The 18,667-nt window shown below is 39.7% G+C and overlaps 1 protein-coding gene across 1 annotated transcript in view; it reads right to left on the bottom strand.

Moving 5' to 3' along the window:
• Positions 1–18,667, bottom strand: part of COX16 (cytochrome c oxidase assembly factor COX16) — a 63,559-nt gene that overhangs the window by 38,407 nt on the left and 6,485 nt on the right. The gene's annotated exons all lie outside the window — the stretch shown is intronic.

The raw sequence follows: 18,667 nt of genomic DNA on the forward strand, positions 1-18,667 counted from the left end.
GTGCTTGGGTGACTAAACAAGGGCTTCACAGTGAAAAAAACATTTTGCTAGATCTTAATTTGATAGGCACTTCAGGGACAGATTCCTCATCTGTAGCCCCTGGTGTCTACGTCCCAAACTGGGGAAGCTGTAACTGATAAGTATGCTCTCTGTATGAGCAGAATTAAGCAATTACTGAATCACTTACACTCAGGAATTCTCCCAGACGAGTAGGCCACATTCCGGGATCATTCCTGGATATGTAAATTGAGCCCGAACGGTGACGGCGCGATTCCCTGTGAATCGCGCCATCCCGGCAGGAGGACACGAATACTAGCATTGCACAGTGGGGCCGTCTGCACTTGGTAAAAAAACGTTGTTAAATAGAACTTCAGCACCATCATGTATTAGTCTCAGGCCTTACGGGCTGGGAAATGTTGACCTAGTGCTTTTTTGAATGACGCCAGGTAACTCCACTACCATCAGCCTGTACTCTAAAGAAATGTGCATGAAGCATTGTAAATACCATTTATAGTGACAATGCCAGTTTCTCACCATTGTCCAATCTGCAACAAAGGTGACTTTCTATTGTCCAGTTTGTAGCAACAGTTTTAACAATATTGCCAGCCATAGCACATTTTATCATTGAAACAACCAGTTAGTCCTCTTGGCTACCAGCTATTGCCATCAAACACATCTTGATTAGGAAAGCGTCAAATAAACACGGTTATCCGAGGCTTAATTTGTTCTGGAGTACACAGGAATGCAGCTTCTTTTGGTTCCATAGTCCTTAAGGTTTAAAGATTTTTAATGTCCTTCCAGCTGATGTGATAAGTTTTTGAATTTCGCTTTTTTTTTTGGTAAATCTACAAATTAAGCACTGCTGTCATCACTCACAAGCTATTGTAGGAGAACAACCATCAATTATTGAAGCTGCGGAGACCTAAAAGCAGAGTAGGTCACATTTAAGAAGCGCTCTGGATGCAAACTCTCTGCTCTTGGGAAACACATCTGCAAACTATAAGTGCTGCTAGGTCAATCGCATCATTATAAATAAAACGTTTCTGTTTTTCTCCTAAAATACTGCTTGTTTAGCCTCATTTGTGGTTAAAATGAACGAGAGTAGAGATGAGCGTCGAAGTGGTGGTGAAATTTTACACAAATTGAATATTACAGCGGAACAGGCCGTATTACAGTTCCACCAATACAAGCAGAGTAATTATTACACTGTTCTGCAAAACTAGGTGCACCTACTTCGTACCTAGCAAGGAACGCCCTGGCTTTCCTTCCTGGGGCAGCACGGTGGTGTAGTGGTTAGCACTTCTGCCTTACAGCACTTGGGTCATGAGTTCAATTCCCGACCATGGCCTTATCTGTGAGGAGTTTGTATGTTCTCCCCGTGTTTGTGTGGGTTTCCTCCGGGTGCTCCGGTTTCCTCCCACACTCCCAAAAAAAACATACTGGTAGGTTAATTGGCTGCTAAAATAATTGAACCTAGTCTGTCTGTCTCTGTCTGTGTGTGTATGTTAGGGAATTTAGACTGTAAGCCCCAAAGGGGTGAGTTCTCTGTACAGCGCTGCGGAATTAGTGACGCTATATAAATAAATGGTGATGATGAACGCCCTGGGTTTACCCAACTGCTATCAGCTGGTGCACTCCTCTATTCCTCCACAAATGCCATTTGTCTCCGTAATCCCAGGTGCTTCGGCTGAAATTAATGTGCACCAGCACAATTCGTATCATACAGAGCTACGAAGAGGATTTTGCTGGTACAATTTGTGCTCTATAAATGAGACCCTGGGAATTTTAGATGAAAAAATTACTCATATTTTCAACGTACTTTATATTTTCCCTAACCACTTTACTGCCAGGGCAGGACAAATAAGTCTTACCCTCCGAAAAAAGGGAATAGAATTCACACATCAAAAGGTCGGCAGGTTGCAGTAAGTGTGCGAATCTGTATGGATTAAACTACTGTCTGGCAGTATAATTCAGTAAGGGCTGCAAAGGTCAACTGTATCACAATCTCACATCATTACCTAATGGGCACAGATTGTCTTATCTCCTGTTTAGATGTACATCATTTTTGAGGCAGTTGAAAAAGGTGTCACTGTACTAGGCACACTAAAAACATAAAAATAAAATAAAAAAACACACATAGATCAGGCAATCAGTTATTAAAATAGTGAAGTTTTAAAAAATCAGGTCAAGAGCTGAAAAGGGAAACATTTGACAAAGAATCTTATAAATAAATGGCTTCTAAACCATGTAACCTTCCCCTTTAAATCTGTTTACAAGAACACCAATATAACTATAATAATAATAATGTGTATTCTTTTTTAATTTTAAATTCATTGGGACTGATTAAGAGTTGGTCATATGTCCAACTCTCAGGTATAAAATCCTGCTTTGGTTTTCTAGACACACACAGTTAAAAAAAAATAATAAAACAACATGTCCCCAATTGTAAAGCGATACGGAATATGTTGGCGCTATATAAATAAATGATGATGAAGTTTAAAATTTAGAATAAGTTGCACTTGACACACCTTGTGCAAATGAAGTACAGTAAAGGCGTTCACAAGTAAATGCAACACGCCCTTGGAGATGTGCTCTAGTCTCTCTAACACAAGATAAACCAGCATGGTCCTCCCCACCCTTAAATAAAACGAATACCAGCAGGACCTGATTAAGAGTTCAGGCCACACTCTGCCACTATGCCTGTAGTGCCACCTCGCCTTCCACGCCAGCTTTAAACGCTGAAGGTAAAAATCAACTTGTCCTTAATTTAAAATCCGGCACCCTTCACCTCCCACCAATGTTTGTGCTCCTGTGTTTTCGATACTCAGCTCTACTTGGCTTTTTAAAACAGTCACGGCAGTCTTTGTTCCTCCTTTTGAACTGTATAGCAGAACGGAGGCATGAACGAGCGCTAGTGAGGGTGTATATGTGAAGGTGGAGGGGGCTGTCACATCTGCCTCAGTCACCATTCTTTTCTCTCCTAAATGCTTATCCTCAAGCGCCCGCCTAAAGGATGACTCATGGTCTTCAGAATTTATCTGGGAATACGTCAAGATTAAAAGCTTACTACATATTTCTTTCAGGCTTTCTTTTTCACTTTGGAGAACAACTATTCTCTTATATTTTAAAATGGATTTCAGTTAAGGCCTCTCCCTGTCACAAATATCTGCCCCCCCCCCCCCCAAAAAAAAACAAAAATCCTTGCACCCTAGGCTGCAGCCTAGTCAGCCTATTGGACAGTCAGACCACAGCCCAGGCCTGGTTATTGCTAGCTGGACTGTACCAAGATTTTCTCTGGTGGGTGGTGTACTTTTTGCTGTGGGCCCAATTCCACTAGGGGAATCAGGCCTGCAAAACAATGCCCTACCACCCCTCAAGAGAGCTAGCCCCATGCCGATAACAGTCATTCTCCCAATCTATCACCCCTCACTGGGGGGTAATGCTGTAATAAGTTAAAGTAATAAAAACATTGGTATGTGACACTACACGTCCGAGCAATCCCTGGCAGCCATCACTGCTTGGGTATGCTGGCACTTGTAGAACAAAAAGTCCCAGCATACCCATGGCTGACAAATCATAATGGCGAATGGAGAACTATACCGATACATTTGGATTTAACACAGATGGTAAAGTAGAACTGTATCGTATCAAGTGGCAACAAGACATTACTATGTCTTATAAAATAAACATAGCTTATTAGCAAAGAAACAATACTTGGGAGCCAATTTGGCCCACATGTCACAATGAGCCACTCATCACATCGGCACCAGGGTTTACTGCAGAATAGTTTCTAGATTAAATAAGATTAAGACCATCTCTTCCAAGGACTCCTAGGGGTAAATTGCGGGTTTCAAAACATGGAGGTGTTGCGTATAGCAACCAATCATATTCTAGCAGTCATTTTGTAGAATGTACAAAATAAATAACTAGAATCTGATTGGTTGCTACAGGCAACATTTTTCAAAAGTTTTCAATCCTGCAGCTTGACAAATTTACGCCCTAGTGTGAGATCAGGTGTTTACATGCTTGAACAAAGGCTTACATACAATACAATTTTCTTACAACTCGCACATTATTTGGTATCCCTGTAAACACGAGAAGTCGTTGAATAAAATTATGAGTTTATTTTGTGGGTTGAGTTAATGTTATGAAAAGAAGCTAAAGGAAGATGTAAAAAAATAAAAGGCATTTTTTATTAGATTCTTCACAGTGTTTTCATAAAAAGCCCAAAAATAACAAATATATTAATTTGCCTATGGTACGAAGACCTTATCAGCCCTGAAAAAGAAAAAAAGTGTTATTAAAATCAATATCCAATTATAAATGAATGTCCAATTGTGAGTTTATTCCTTAATTCGGTGCAATATTTAATTCATTTCCTGCACGGCAGGCTTGTTAATTACAGGTTTCATACAAGAATAATTAAAATAATGATAACAGGGAATCGGTGGATTCTTACTTATTTACTGCACAATTTTATTTCAACTTGTGGTCAACAGAAAACGTTTGCTAGTTCAAAATGAAGACAAATACAGGTTCTACACACAAATCCCAAAGAAGTGTTTAGTGAATGAATACAATGAATACTGGAAGGCAGAATACATGGATGACACTATTATTAGGCTCTATAATCCTTTACAGCCGCAACTCAGGAAACTAAATATTTGCACAATTAGCAAAATTGAACATGTTTTGATTGCCAGATGGTTTCTGTTTAATGTTCATTAGCTGAACTGATAGATGTCGAAAAAGCTGGAACCTCCTGCTCAGAGACAAGATTAGTACTTGAAAAGTCATAAAAGCAAATAGCAGCCCCACTCACAAACTTTCCCTATGGATCTTTTCTTTTTCCCTGCATCGAAAATGCTCTCTCTCTTCAATTTTGCAGTTTTAGATGTTACCTAAATCACTGATTGGCAATACAGAACACTGGGATTGTGAAACGTATAATTGAATCGCAGTCAAAGAGACACGAGACACTAGATGATTTCATTAAATCAAATAGAGTTTCCAGATTAAACATCAGGCCTCATCAAAAGCTTAAGCATAGTATTAATGTCTAGCACCCAGTTATTGCGAGCAGGTAGAGCTGTGGAAACATAGTTGGTAATAGAACTATACTGAGTTGCGTCTTCATTCATACGTTTCATTTCATTACAATAATACATTTCAAAACTTAATAGCTTGAAGTGAGCAACAGACAAAAGTAAATTACAAGTAGAACTGCAAATGCAAACACTAGTGAAAAGGCACAAACAAGTTTGACATGTGGATGTTGATATTGAAACTCTTCGCATTCGGAATGGCATTGGAAGTCGTCTGGGCTTCCAAAGTGCGTACACTCACAGCAAACAAGCGAGCGGAGCAACCAGCATTCTGAAAAACGCAACACTACCACTCCAAATGTAAGTGGATATAAGGTCATTGAAACAATGCACGGTGGCTTAGTGGTTAGCACTTCTGCCTCACAGCACTGGGGTCATGAGTTTGATTCCCGACCATGGCCTTATCTGTGTGGAGTTTGTATGTTCTCCCTGTGTTTGCGTGGGTTTCCTCCGGGTGCTTGGGTTTCCTCCCACACTCCAAAAACATACTGGTAGGTTAATTGGCTGCTATCAAATTGACCCTAGTCTCCCTCTGTCTGTCTGTGTGTATGTTAGGGAATTTAGATTGTAAGCTCCAATGGGGCAGGGACTGATGTGAGCGAGTTCTCTGTACAGCGCTGAGGAATTAGTGGCGCTATATAGATGATGATATGATATTTTAACATCCGTTTTCACACTAGTACAATGCACTACATGGACGCCAGTGGGTAAGAAGCTTAATAACTATCTAGCCCCCAGTAGACCACATCATTGAGTTATAGCGAAGAGGTGCTGTGGTCTCTCTCACACAAAACCTTTAAGATCTCAGATAATCTGGCATCAGGGGGTAAATGTATCAAGCTGAGAGTTTTCCGGCGGTTTTGAAAAGTGGAGATGTTGCCTATAGCAACCAATCAGATTCTAGCTATCACTTTGTAGAATGTACTAAATAAATGATAGCTAGAATCTGATTGGTTTTTCAAACTTGCCGGAAAACTCTCAGCTTGATACATTTACCCCCTGGTCTGGATCAGCGTAGTACAGGGTAAAAGTGAGGGCAGAAACAGAAAGTTAAATCTGCACCTTCCAACATTTTTTGTTACAAAGTAACTGCATATATTGGGTTAAGTTTATAAAATAAATACATTTTAACCCCGTTCTACGACCTTGAATGGGCTCTGCATAACTGTTTATTACTGTGGTTTGGAAAGGACTATATGCTGGGTGTCAATATTATTAATAATCAAAACGATGGAAATCTCTAGATATCTCAATACATAATTTCCAGAGACTAAACATATAAAACAATGACATAACGGCAATTTGTCACTACAAATCTGTCTAGTAGTGGCAGGATTTATTTCACATGCCTTTAATGAAGAAGAGAACGTAAATCTCTGCTTCATAAGGCCAAAATGTAGTTGGCTCAGTTACCTCAAGATCTTTTCTAGGCCGTGGACCAATGTTAACAAGCTGTGCTTTTTATATGTATCGCAAGTGTGATAATCACCAGTACTCTAACACTGGACCAGTAAGTTACTTCCTCACCAGTAAAAAATGCTTAGTGTCTGACCTTGCTCTAAGCCATACTACTTCAAAATCAGAAAATACATCTGCACCACCTCAGTGGCGGATTCTAGGGTAACAGACAATTCTTTCAATATTGTGATTGAAGCAATAAATATTATTGTACACTTCCCAGCATGCCAATACCACATCTTTAGGATGTTGTCCTAATAGGATCTGACAAAATCAGGATAAAAAGTTTAAACTTCAAAGCACAGCATGTCAGTTAGCTTTGATTAACATTACTTACTATGAACCTCATATCTAAATCCACTAAATAACTTAGATCAGTTCTGCAGAGCAAATCAGAAAGCCTGTTCCATTCTGCTGCTTCAGGGTGATGCTAGATAGACAACCGCCTCTTTCACAAACAAGGGAACCAGTTATGTTTTTCTACACCATGAAATATACAGAGATATTAAACTCCTTGGATAACCGAGTACTTTTTCAAAATGTGTTTTATGTTCCATAGAAATAGCCCAAGTTATTTCTAATACCGCTGTGAAGCGAGTTATGCAGTTTGTCTTCAGGTATTGGCGGTGCAGTCTGAGGTTTTGACACTCAACATTTGTCAGAGTAGCATGTTTCAGCTGGAGTGAATGAATGATATACAGTGAACCTTGCAAAAGTGAGAACCAAGGATGTTAATGACCGCCCAACCTCTTCACTACAAGGCAGAGCTTCAGGGCGCCGCGGGATATAGATCGATAACATACTAAAACAGCGGAGCATTCTTCAGGGCTCTTAGCTGCAGACTATTTACACTTATAGAACGGGAAAAGATTTTACTTTTTAATCCACTGATAATGCCGTGCTATACAACATATTCTGTGCATAAAGAAAATGTATTATAACATACTTAAATATATAAAAAAATCATAATACTGGTATTAGCCTGTAACCATGGAATCATTGCAGGGAAACAGTAGACAATCTGTCCATCCAAAAGGTGAGGGTGACAGGACAAGTTTACTCACACCTATCTCATCCCACTTTTGATTATTAGCCATTGTTAAAATGAAAAGGCGTGAAGGAGGTAAAAGTAAAACATCCATACGTCATTGGTAGCATGGCGCTGTATAAACCCACAGCAATGGACAGTAAATGAAGTGTCTGTGTGAGAGTTTGCAAAATGAAAATAACATATCCATATAAGTAATCTTATTTGTTATAGCTTTAAATTTTTTTTAGCAGATACTCAGAATGAGAACAGGAAAAAGATTGAAGCCTTGAAAAAAATGTTACAATAAGATGTTCTCAGAGAACATATACAAGCCAAGGATGGACAGCTGAATGTTCTATGAAAAGTAACAATAAGACTGGTGGCAGAATGCCTGAGAAGATAAAAACATAAGAAAGATTTGTTTAAAACTTACAAATTGCACAATACGCATAATGTATCATTAGCTTGTTGTTTTCATAATTTACTGTTTTCTAATTGGTTGTTAAGCTTCTATACCCCTAAAAACTGTTATGTATAATTATATGGGTTATTGCTGCAGTAAAATTAGTTTCAGTTTGGAAACCAGACACTTGTGTGGTCTCTTATTCTGTGCTCCGATCGATCGTTACTATAGATACTTGACAAACTGCTGGCTGACTTATTAAATTACAGGTTGATATTCTGCTAACATAGGTAAAGAACCCCAACATATGCATTTAATAAGGGTGATATGGAGAGAGGGAGAATATCTTGCTGCTAACAGAGCCTTATATCTATTATCCCAAGTCAAAAGACAGGATGCGGAGCATGCATTACAGTATAGCAGCATTCACAGACCATCGCCTGAATGATTACACAGCCCAACAAAAAATAAATATATATATATTTTTAGTTACTAAGGATATTTGAACAAATTTATGGTATTTTGTGGGTGCTGAACTCAAAAATGAAAAGTAGTTTTTTCCCCGAACTGGCTCTAAGTTTTGAAATAATGGATACCCGCCATTAATAGGGAACTTAGCCATAACACGTGCATATGGGAACACACCAGAACATTCTAGAAGGTAAGACAAGCGAGTATTCTAGGTGTTCACTCACCGTTCAGTCTAGAATATTCCGTCTCCGTATATAACTGATCGGTCACCCAATCAGAAGTCAGTTGACAGTTCACAATATCTTGTGTTTTTCTTGTATCTCATCCATGTAATATATTATTTGTATACAGAAATTAGTGTAAAGAAGTTGTATATGGAATGACTGTCGTGACAGTTTGTATATACAGTGTTTCAAGTAAGAATAAAGTCTATTAACGATAAAACGTGTTTATCTACAACGCCCATGTGAGAATATTATGCTGAATAAACTTTTCATTGGTGGGTTTTTGTGTGTGTGTGTGTGTGTGTGTGTGTGTGTGTGTGTGTGTGTGTGTGTTTTAATATACAATGTAGCCGATATACATCTCTTACAACTGCTCCCTCAACAAAACTTGAAGAATATGAAAATATCAAAATAGTCTTACAGAAGCTCTGCAATAATGAGCACCAGTTGTCTATGTGTTGCTCTAAAGATTGTAAGCTTCTTGCTTGGGCAGCAAAGTGGATATATGGAGTTCCCTTATTTCATCTGCTTGTGGAACAGTAGGGCGAAGCAGGGTCATTCGAAAAAAAAAAGGACATGGCCTTCAGGAAAAAAAAAAAAAAAACACGACCTGTACAGGTTCCCATTGTCCCACCACTCTATATCAAGCTGGGACTAATGAAGCAATTTGTTAAGGCCCTGGACAAAGATGGAGATAGCTTCAAATACATTTGTAGATTGTTCCCTGGAAAAACTAAAAGCTGGAATCTTTGATGGCCCTCAAATTCGCAAACTTATCAAAGATTTTAATTTATTATTATTATTATTATCATTTATTTGTTGGGCGCCACAAGGTTTCCGCAGCGCCTTACATAGTACAAACAGTAGACCATACAGGGTAAAACATTACAGAACAATAAACACAAAGTACCAATGCTTCAGAAACTCCAGGCAGACATATGGAGTAAATACGGAGCGGAAGAACAGGTATGGAGACAGGAGGGGAGAGGGGCCCTGCTCATGCGAGCTTACATCCTAAGGGAAGGTGGACAAAACAGGCACGAAAGGGAGGCAGTGATGCGAGGGAGAAAAAGGGACCAGGGGAGAGGGGGGAGAACAGCAGAGCAGATGAGGGGTTAAGTGGATGGTTGGAAGGCTTTCAGGAACAGGTGAGTTTTGAGTGCCCGTACATGTCACAAAATGTATGAATGGTGTTGAAGCTTCTGCCTGGTGCAGTTATGTCTCGGTTGTCAAGAACTTCTTGGGTAACCACAAAGCAGACACTTATGAAGAACTGGTGCAAAACATGCTCACAAACTTTAAAAACGTGGGTACTAATAATATGAGCATAAAGGTACACTTTCTCCATAGCTACTTGCACAGGTTTACGGATAATTTTGGTGATTTTAGTGAGGAACAAGGGAAAGTTTCATCTAGATATAAAAGGTGATGGAGAAAAGGTATCAAGGCAGAAAGGACAGACATATGATGGCCAAACATTGCTGGAGCCTCCGATGTGATTGTCCTGATAACCCACATGAAATAAAATGGTACAAACAGCATATTACTATGCATTAATTGGAATTATCTGAACCAGATTACTATATTTATCTGTTATTATACCTAATAAAATGTGCCATTATGAATTTCATATGTTTACTTTTGTATGATTTGAGACAAATTCAATGTGCCTGACCATTCAATTTTTTGCATTTTAATGTTTTTCACTGGAGTGCCAATTATCTCAAAAAGTAAAGCCAGTCTCGCAAAACCAATATCATATTCGGAATCAGCACCACAAAGTTACCCCCAAAATCACTCCATTATGAAGTGTTGACCAGTGTCATTGGAATAACTGAAGAAGTTACAACATGGGAGGAAACGTAGGCTAGTACAGTTCTCACCAACAACACGTCAAGATTACTCCCACTTTAAAAAGGGATTGTTTATAAATTCTAACATGGAGTATATAATTTTACATCATTATGAGACAAGTCCAGACGAGACCACAAACAAAGACTTCAACAGCAAGAAAAGATCAATACGAAGTAATGGGAATATACATGTAAGAAAAAAGATGTTCTATCATTGGTGAAATCCCATTTTGCGGGCTAAACCAATAGTCAAGCGAATAGCTATATGTCCATAGAAGTGCCTCACTGGGTCATAGGGGTGTCACAGACTGTCTACATCATATTAGTACAGGCAGTGATCAAAGGGGAAATTTAGAAATGGTGGTATGGAAAATGATAAATGAGGAATTTGATAGGTTTACAATGAGAACAGTAGGAAAGGTGATGGTACGTCAAAAACCATTGTATACCAGCCCACTTCGACCACTGAGCACAGGCACACATGGCTGCCTTCACTGAGTTAAAGCAACAGATACATTCCAATAACTAGGTAAATAGAGCAGAAAAATAAAACATAGGTATTGATATAGTCACAATGTTACCAATTTTCATTAATTATTACTCTTATCCTATATGCAATGTACAATGAGACATCTACACGTAGCTTTCCAGCAAGTTTCCAAAATCTCTGGCTCTAACTGAACAGGCCCTAGTGTGAGCAAGGAAGGTCATGGAACTACAAGAAGAGAGATGCTCTGAATAACTTACAGAACATTCTATTATGTTCACATGAGTGGAGTTAGCACCTACTGTACTTGCTTGTTTTCTCCACAACCTTTAAAGTTGGTTAGGACCAACTTGTAGACAATCGGCCCATTAGAACATTTATCGGGGAAGACCAACTGAAGCCAATAAGGACATTAGAACATTAATATCATAAGTTCCCAACAACAAAAAATCAATATAACAACTCCAATATAAAGAAACTATCATTAGCATACAGTGAATATTTTCTTCACAAAAAACAAACAAAAATAATATATTACAAGAAATAAACTATGTAGAAAAGTCACATACAGTGTACATGCGTCATTGAAGAGTGGAAAATTTGTGCAAATACATTTTCAACTAGAAAATGGTCTGTCCCAGGGGTTCGTCTGTAAGCGAATATGTAACAGGTTATTATGCAGGGTTGTAAGCATAATACAACCTGGTGTTTCACTACAGTCCCAGACAAAGAGCATAAATTTATACGATGTTTTCCAGTGGAAAATAAACTGTATTATGAAAAAGAAGATGCAGTTTTAGAAACCAAAGACTAAAAACAGAAGGTTTCAAAAATATTAGCATTTATAAAAATGGAAATAATGTTTCTACTGCAGGTAGCAAAATAAAGCAGAGCAACAGATTAGGCTGTGTATATTCAAAGCTTGTAAAGGCTTGTGTAACATGCGCTGGAAAAATGGGTAAACACATGAAAACTAATGTGCATTATTATAGAGAATACTTGCCAACTCTCCCGGAATGTCCAGGAGACTCCCGCGAGAGTGTGGCAATCTCCCGGATCTTCCTAGTGAAGTGGGCAGAATTAGGTCCCAAACACCGCGATTCCCGGTGAATCGCGGCTTTTGGTGACGCACATTTTGGAGGCCCGCCCCTTATCACGTCCACCTCCCCCGCAGGCTCCCGGATACCTACATTCTAAAGTTGGTAAGTATGTTATAGAGAAGTTTTAGTGATGCATTCCATTTAGTTGTCCATGCACTTTTCATGTGCCTTTTTACCAATAGAATCTATTGTGCTCGCAGTGCGCAATAACGCATTCCAGTTATTTTCAGCAAAGCACTAAAATAGGTTGAATGGTTTCTTATGGGCTCGTTCCAACCACTGCATTCTAAAATTTTACTGTGCTTTTCAGGCAGCAGAAAAGCGCATTGCGGTGGATAGGTGTGAAAAGGGATTGTCAACCCTCAGCTTACTTTATCAACTTAAATGCCCTTCTGCAACTTTTACTTGACACATTGCTTTATCTTTCTAGCCATGTATTGAGACCATCAAGCAGAGATGATAAATTTTATTGCCTTGGGAAAACTCTCCTGTTGTCTCTGCAATGCATACAGTTGCGTCTAGAGATCAGCTCCTCATAAATTAACTGATTAAGTTGTGTTCTGCAAAAGACATGACCACATGATCAATCTGTATATTCACTCACCAGATAAGTGGAGCAGAATTAAAAAGATTCTATGTACTATGGTCAATGAAAAGGCCACTTAAAATAAATGCATTGTCCTCTCTCGTCCACTGAGGAGTACGCACTTGACTTATGCCACCATAGCACAGACATGGTCAGCGCCTGACAAGAACTCGTTAACCCACCACAGAATACAGAGTGCTCAAAATGCCAAGGAACTTGCTGAACATCAGACGATACACACAAGGTAAGTAAACTTTTGGGATGGGGCATAACTTCTCCTCCTTGTCTTTAGATGTATTAGTAAATAATAAAACGCACACAAAACAAACCCGAAGGGGTAGTTTAAAACGTTTATATGCATAAGGAATGGTTTGGTATGTTTACACATATTACAGGATTCTTGGTATAAACAAACACACTTTAGAGGGTGTTTGATAAAATATGTAGCATTGCATAGGGCACATGCTTAAAAAAATAAAAATAAAAATAAAAATGGAGAAACCCTGTCCAGTGACACCTGCCGATTTCTTGTTACTAGCCAACTACTCCATTTCCTTACATGGAATGTGCACGACTGAGCAGAAATAAGAAAGGGCTGTAGAGGTAAAACAGCTCCACCATCTGGTTAGATTCTGATACTACATGAAGTATCAGTCCTAACTCCAGTACAACCACAGCCATCAATGCAGTGAACATCTGGCTCACGGTTTACTTCTAAGAGAGTAAATTGCATTCCATTCCTAAAGACCTTTTGATTGTTATACTTCAAGTAACCTTCAAGAAAAGGACTGACCTTGAAACACAACATTTGTGGGGGGAAAAACCCATCCATAAAATGTAGAAAAACAAAGATTCAGTGTGCTTATTAAACCTATCGTAAACTTATACTGGAAATTATTACTTTATTTAACAATGTTTTAGCACGTAACTGAATATCACAGTGACAGTACGGTAGAGGAGAATACAAAATAGAATAAAGAAAAATGATAATAAATTTATTACATTACACAAGTGTCATGAATATATGTAAAATGTCTTGTAAAATATATTGGTTAGTAGTGATGTCATGACTTCTATCTGGAGAACAGAGATGTCACATGACTAATTAAGAAAGTGTTCCATGGTGGAATGTACATCTCACTGTGACAGTAAGTACAACTCAATATATGGATCAGCTCATCCTCCAAAAACCTTTTCAATTTATGGATATTATACAGGCATAGAAAGTAAAAACTAAAAAAATAAACAAAGTACTTTCGGGATTCTTTTGTGAGCTACTTATATGAAATATACCCCCTGGCTCTTTCTGCGATTTGTATCTTTTACAAGGATACTGAATGTGTTCTTTTATTAGTGGATGCAGGGGAGGGATGGTCATCGCCTCCTCCACGGCCCAGCACTACCTGAATCAGCTCTTCACTCTCTCAATACTTTATCCAACTAAGGCTGGGTACACACTACAGTGTTTTCAGATGATTATCAGGCCAATCAAACGATAACTGATCATTCGGCCCGATATTGCATTAGTGTGTACGCTGCAATGATAAACAAACTACATTCTCTACCTCTCTTACCTACTATTACCACACTTCCTTTCCAACACATCTTCTCTCCAACATCTTACTTCTCTATCATCATTACTTCCCCCTCACTACTTTGGTCCTTGTTGTCTGCACCCATGAAAGGTTTTTTCATCCTGCATCTACCTCACTCACCGACTTATAGAAGCAGAAACAAACCTCACATCCACAAATGACGCTACCATGTTCTCTCCCTATAGAGAACCCTCCCACAGTCACACGCCCAGACCTGGAGACAAAGCAGCAGATTAGACATCCTAATGTTTCCACACTACATCTAGTGATACCCCTGAAACACTCTCTGCTCCTTTCTTTTCTGTTGAAGTCCACACCACCCATCTCTTCTGTCCGCTGTACACCAAGGTGCTGTACAGCCCCCCCCCCCCCCCAAGGTCCAGTCTGATAATTCATTGACATCTTTGGTGCCTGGCTCACATTTATTTCTCAACCTGCAATCTGCCCCCTCATCTCTACTGCTGCTCAACCTCCCTCTCTGAATGCTTGCATCTAGGTCATCTCTTCAACTGGCACATGCCCACCATCCTTTAAACACATGCTCATCTCACCAATCCTAAAAAAAAAACAAAAAAAAAAAAAAAAAACCAACATCTCTTGACCCAGCCTCTCTCTTTATATACTGCCCTATTTCTCTCCTCCTCTTTGCTTCCAAATTACTTGAGCGACTAGTGTACAACCACCTATCTTGCTTTTTCTCCTCTCACTACCTTCTCAACCCTCTGCGTTGAGGTCTCCGCCACCAGCATTCCACCGAGACTGTCCTCACAAAAGTGATCAAGATCTACTTATAGCAAAGTATCAGGGTAACTTGTCGAGATTCATCCTCCTGGAACTCTCTTCTGCTTTTAACACTGATTACCATTTCCTTTTCCACACGTTTACTCCCCTGACCTTTCTTAGTTACCTACCTAAACCAACCGCTCCTTCAGTGTCTCTACTTCTCTCACTGTAAAACCCCTCAGTGAACTAATTTTCTCATCTGGCCTGCAATACTACCTCTATACTGCTGCCCTGACCTATTCCCTTCTCTACTACCTCGTGTGATTAACTATTTCTCTGCAAGGGACATGAATCTTCCACCATTACTTACAGCTCCCTTTAATTTCCCTATCAAATACCACAATTTCCCCAGTCTTCCAAGCCCCACTGCCTTAATGTCACCCTTCACTCCGCCCTCTGCATAACACCTCTTGTCTCTCTTACAGTCCTGTTGCCTCCACCTTCAAAATATTGCTGAAATAACCCTTTTCTTATCCAAGACGCAATCAAAACGCTTATTTATTCTTTCAACATATCATGCTTCCACTACTGCAACCTCCTCGGATATGACATTTCGCTAAACCACTATCCTTGTTTAATTCCTCTCTAAACATTACAGCCAGATGTATAGAATGTGGAGAGGTGATAGAGGAATATCCAAACCCTTACCTTAGCTCCCCACATACTCCTGATTCCAATTCACATTAATCACCTTCAAAGCCTTCAACAACACTATCCCTTCATACATCTCAAACCTCATCTCAAAATACTCTCCCATAGATCTGTCTCTGACCTGTGCCTCGCATCCTCTCTTCGATAACCACCTACCTATAGAATTCCCTACCACACCTAATCAGATGTTGCCTCAGACGTCAAATAATTTAAAGCTCTCTGAAAACCCACCTATATGCACCTGTCCTACTCACACCTCACAAGCTGTACCAATCATGACAGAGTCACACTCACTCCTCTTGCCACAGCTCTGTCCTTTACCTACTAGATAGTAATCTCTCATGAGCAGGGTTATCTCTACCCTTTGTTTTCACAACTGAATATCCCTGTTTTATGTATAACAATAATACATGCAAGATATACCGGTCATGCTACGCTTTGTTTCATTCTGCAATACGTCGCTCTTGCTGGGTTTAAATTCTACATTTTTTTACACTACTGTAAGAAAGTTTTTAGGACATACAGTGCTCTTTTAAATATAATTTTAGGACTCATCTTTAATTTATGGGCATTGTATAGTGTCAAATTTCCAAAATTAAAAGCTTTCAAGAGACTGAGAACTTGACAAACGTAAGCAAACAGTTCTTTACATTTGTACTTTTGGGCTTTTTTTTTTTTAAGCTTTCCATTTTTTTAACTTTATACTTTATTGTGCATGTGTAAATTCACAGACAAAAATGAGTAACAGGTAAATGTCAAATCAGTTTATTTTTTAAGGCACGGAAACCCTGAATGCAAACTAGCAAAGGACATTCATTTTGGCTTCTTCTGCGCCACTCTGGTCTGCCCAGGGAAATTCTTACTGATGTCACTTGAGGGGATCAGAGGATTTAACTTTCTATGCGTAAGGTCTAGTAGTTATGTACCAGCTCTGTACAGTGCTCCCTCACTTGCCTCCTCAGACACTGTATGGTTGGGCCCACGTGAAAATGTAACCTTAAATGGAGTTATAGAATTATTCAACAGGGGTATGCATCTCCTATTAAGGAGGTTAATAAATGTAGTTTTGGCAGATGTGGTTAATGAAATGCAGTAATCATGTTGAAACCAACTAATTGTAATATGATATCATCAGAACTTCCCCTAATCTGTCCAGTTTCAAACGGGCCCTAAAAACCCACCTTTTTCTTAAAGCCTTTCAGTCTCCCACTTAACTTCCTCCCTTATCTTCTGCCTCCGTCCCCCTACTCTCCCTCTCTCCCCTGCGTCTCTCTGTCTGTCCACCCCTCCCCTTAGATTGTACGCTCCTCTGAGCAGGGCCATCTCTCCTCCTGTTTCCACCACTTCTAACTCTGCTCTCCAGCTACTTAGCCCTCCTCCTCGAGGGTCCTCCACCCCACGTCCACTCTCGCTCCCTCCTCCCCCCTGGGGGTCTCCCTGTCTTCCGCGCCCTCCTTCTTGGGCCCCGTCGTTTGCGGATCCTCCCTCTCCCTTCCCCGCCCTCTCTAGCTGTGCATTGAGCTTACCGAGTTGCTGTGCTTACTGTACTGTGCTGTCTCCCAGTGTATTGTAATTTGTTTGTCTCTGTACGGCGCTGCGGACGCCTTGTATCAGAGTTGGTGGTCATTGGCTGTCACGCCCGAGTTCGCAAGTCTTTAATCAATACTTTTATCATTCTGACGGAGCCACCTGTGCTGAAAATCTGGCCCATTTATAGCTGCCAAGGAGTGAATCATCATTTATACTTCAAGTAGTATTTTCCTGGATATTGCAAATTTAGCTTCTAAGAAAAAACAGGACTCATAACTATATTCACATATATACATATTCACACACACCCTTCCCATGTAACTGACTGCACAATTACAGTATATGTGAAGACAATGCTGTATAAAGCAGGTTGCCAGGTACCAGCAGAGCATGTGTGTGCACACGTGTGGGAAGGATGAGCAAAACAAAAACTTTCAGCGACCTTGAGGACAGCATGATAAACGGCCCTAGAAATGAATGCATCAAGAACAGCAGCCCTGCTGGGGTTGTCATAGGTACATACAGAATCGTCCACCCACCAAGTAACATTTAGTCAACAAAGGATCCTGCGATCACATTGGTTAAAGGGGGGCTGACCTGATGTTAAACATGGGCCATGGTCAATGAGCTAGCAGATAATTATATAAGTGTTGGCAACTTGTTCCAGCCTGGTCACAGATGGGTTCTATTATAGCTCTCAACCAATTTAATTAATGTTTAATGCAATGGCCTATACAGGTCACAAAATCCTGTACAACGAGATACGATGTACAGATGTTGCACGCAACTGCTGCATCTCATTTTATTAACCACCTGTTAAAAGAAAACACATTGGATCAAGTGTGTTTCCCAAAACATGTTTCTGCCACTAGATGGCACTTTGAGAAAATCATACTACGCATGTAACAGTGCAAATACATATTGTGCTTTGTGTATCAAACTACTATGTTCACATTCTGGCTTGAATGAATGACTCTGCAGCACCTATCATCTGAGTGGAGGTAACTGTTGGTCATATGCAGTAAATACACACACAGCAAAATACTGGAGAACTGCAAGTGACTAACAGTTACCTCCACTCAGGACACAGATATGGAGCTGTGAAATTAAATAGAATATAGTTAAAAAAAAAAAAAAAAAATAAGCAAAGTGTCCCCTTCTCAAAATCGCAACAAGTCCTATTACTAAACAGCCTGGGCTGGTTTCCACTATAATTGTGAGACTATCCTGAAAAGCTAAGAGGCTGATCCCAACCCCCTGGGCTGTTGGGGCTGGATTAACAGGTTTGGGACTCCTGGAGAGGCAATTTTGTCACCTCAGTTGTCCCTAGGACCTCTTCCTATTATACTAAAAGAGTTAAATATATAAAATAAAAACACACACAACTTTAA

The sequence above is a fragment of the Mixophyes fleayi genome, chromosome 12 (genome assembly GCF_038048845.1).
Source record: "Mixophyes fleayi isolate aMixFle1 chromosome 12, aMixFle1.hap1, whole genome shotgun sequence".
NCBI lineage: Eukaryota > Metazoa > Chordata > Amphibia > Anura > Limnodynastidae > Mixophyes > Mixophyes fleayi.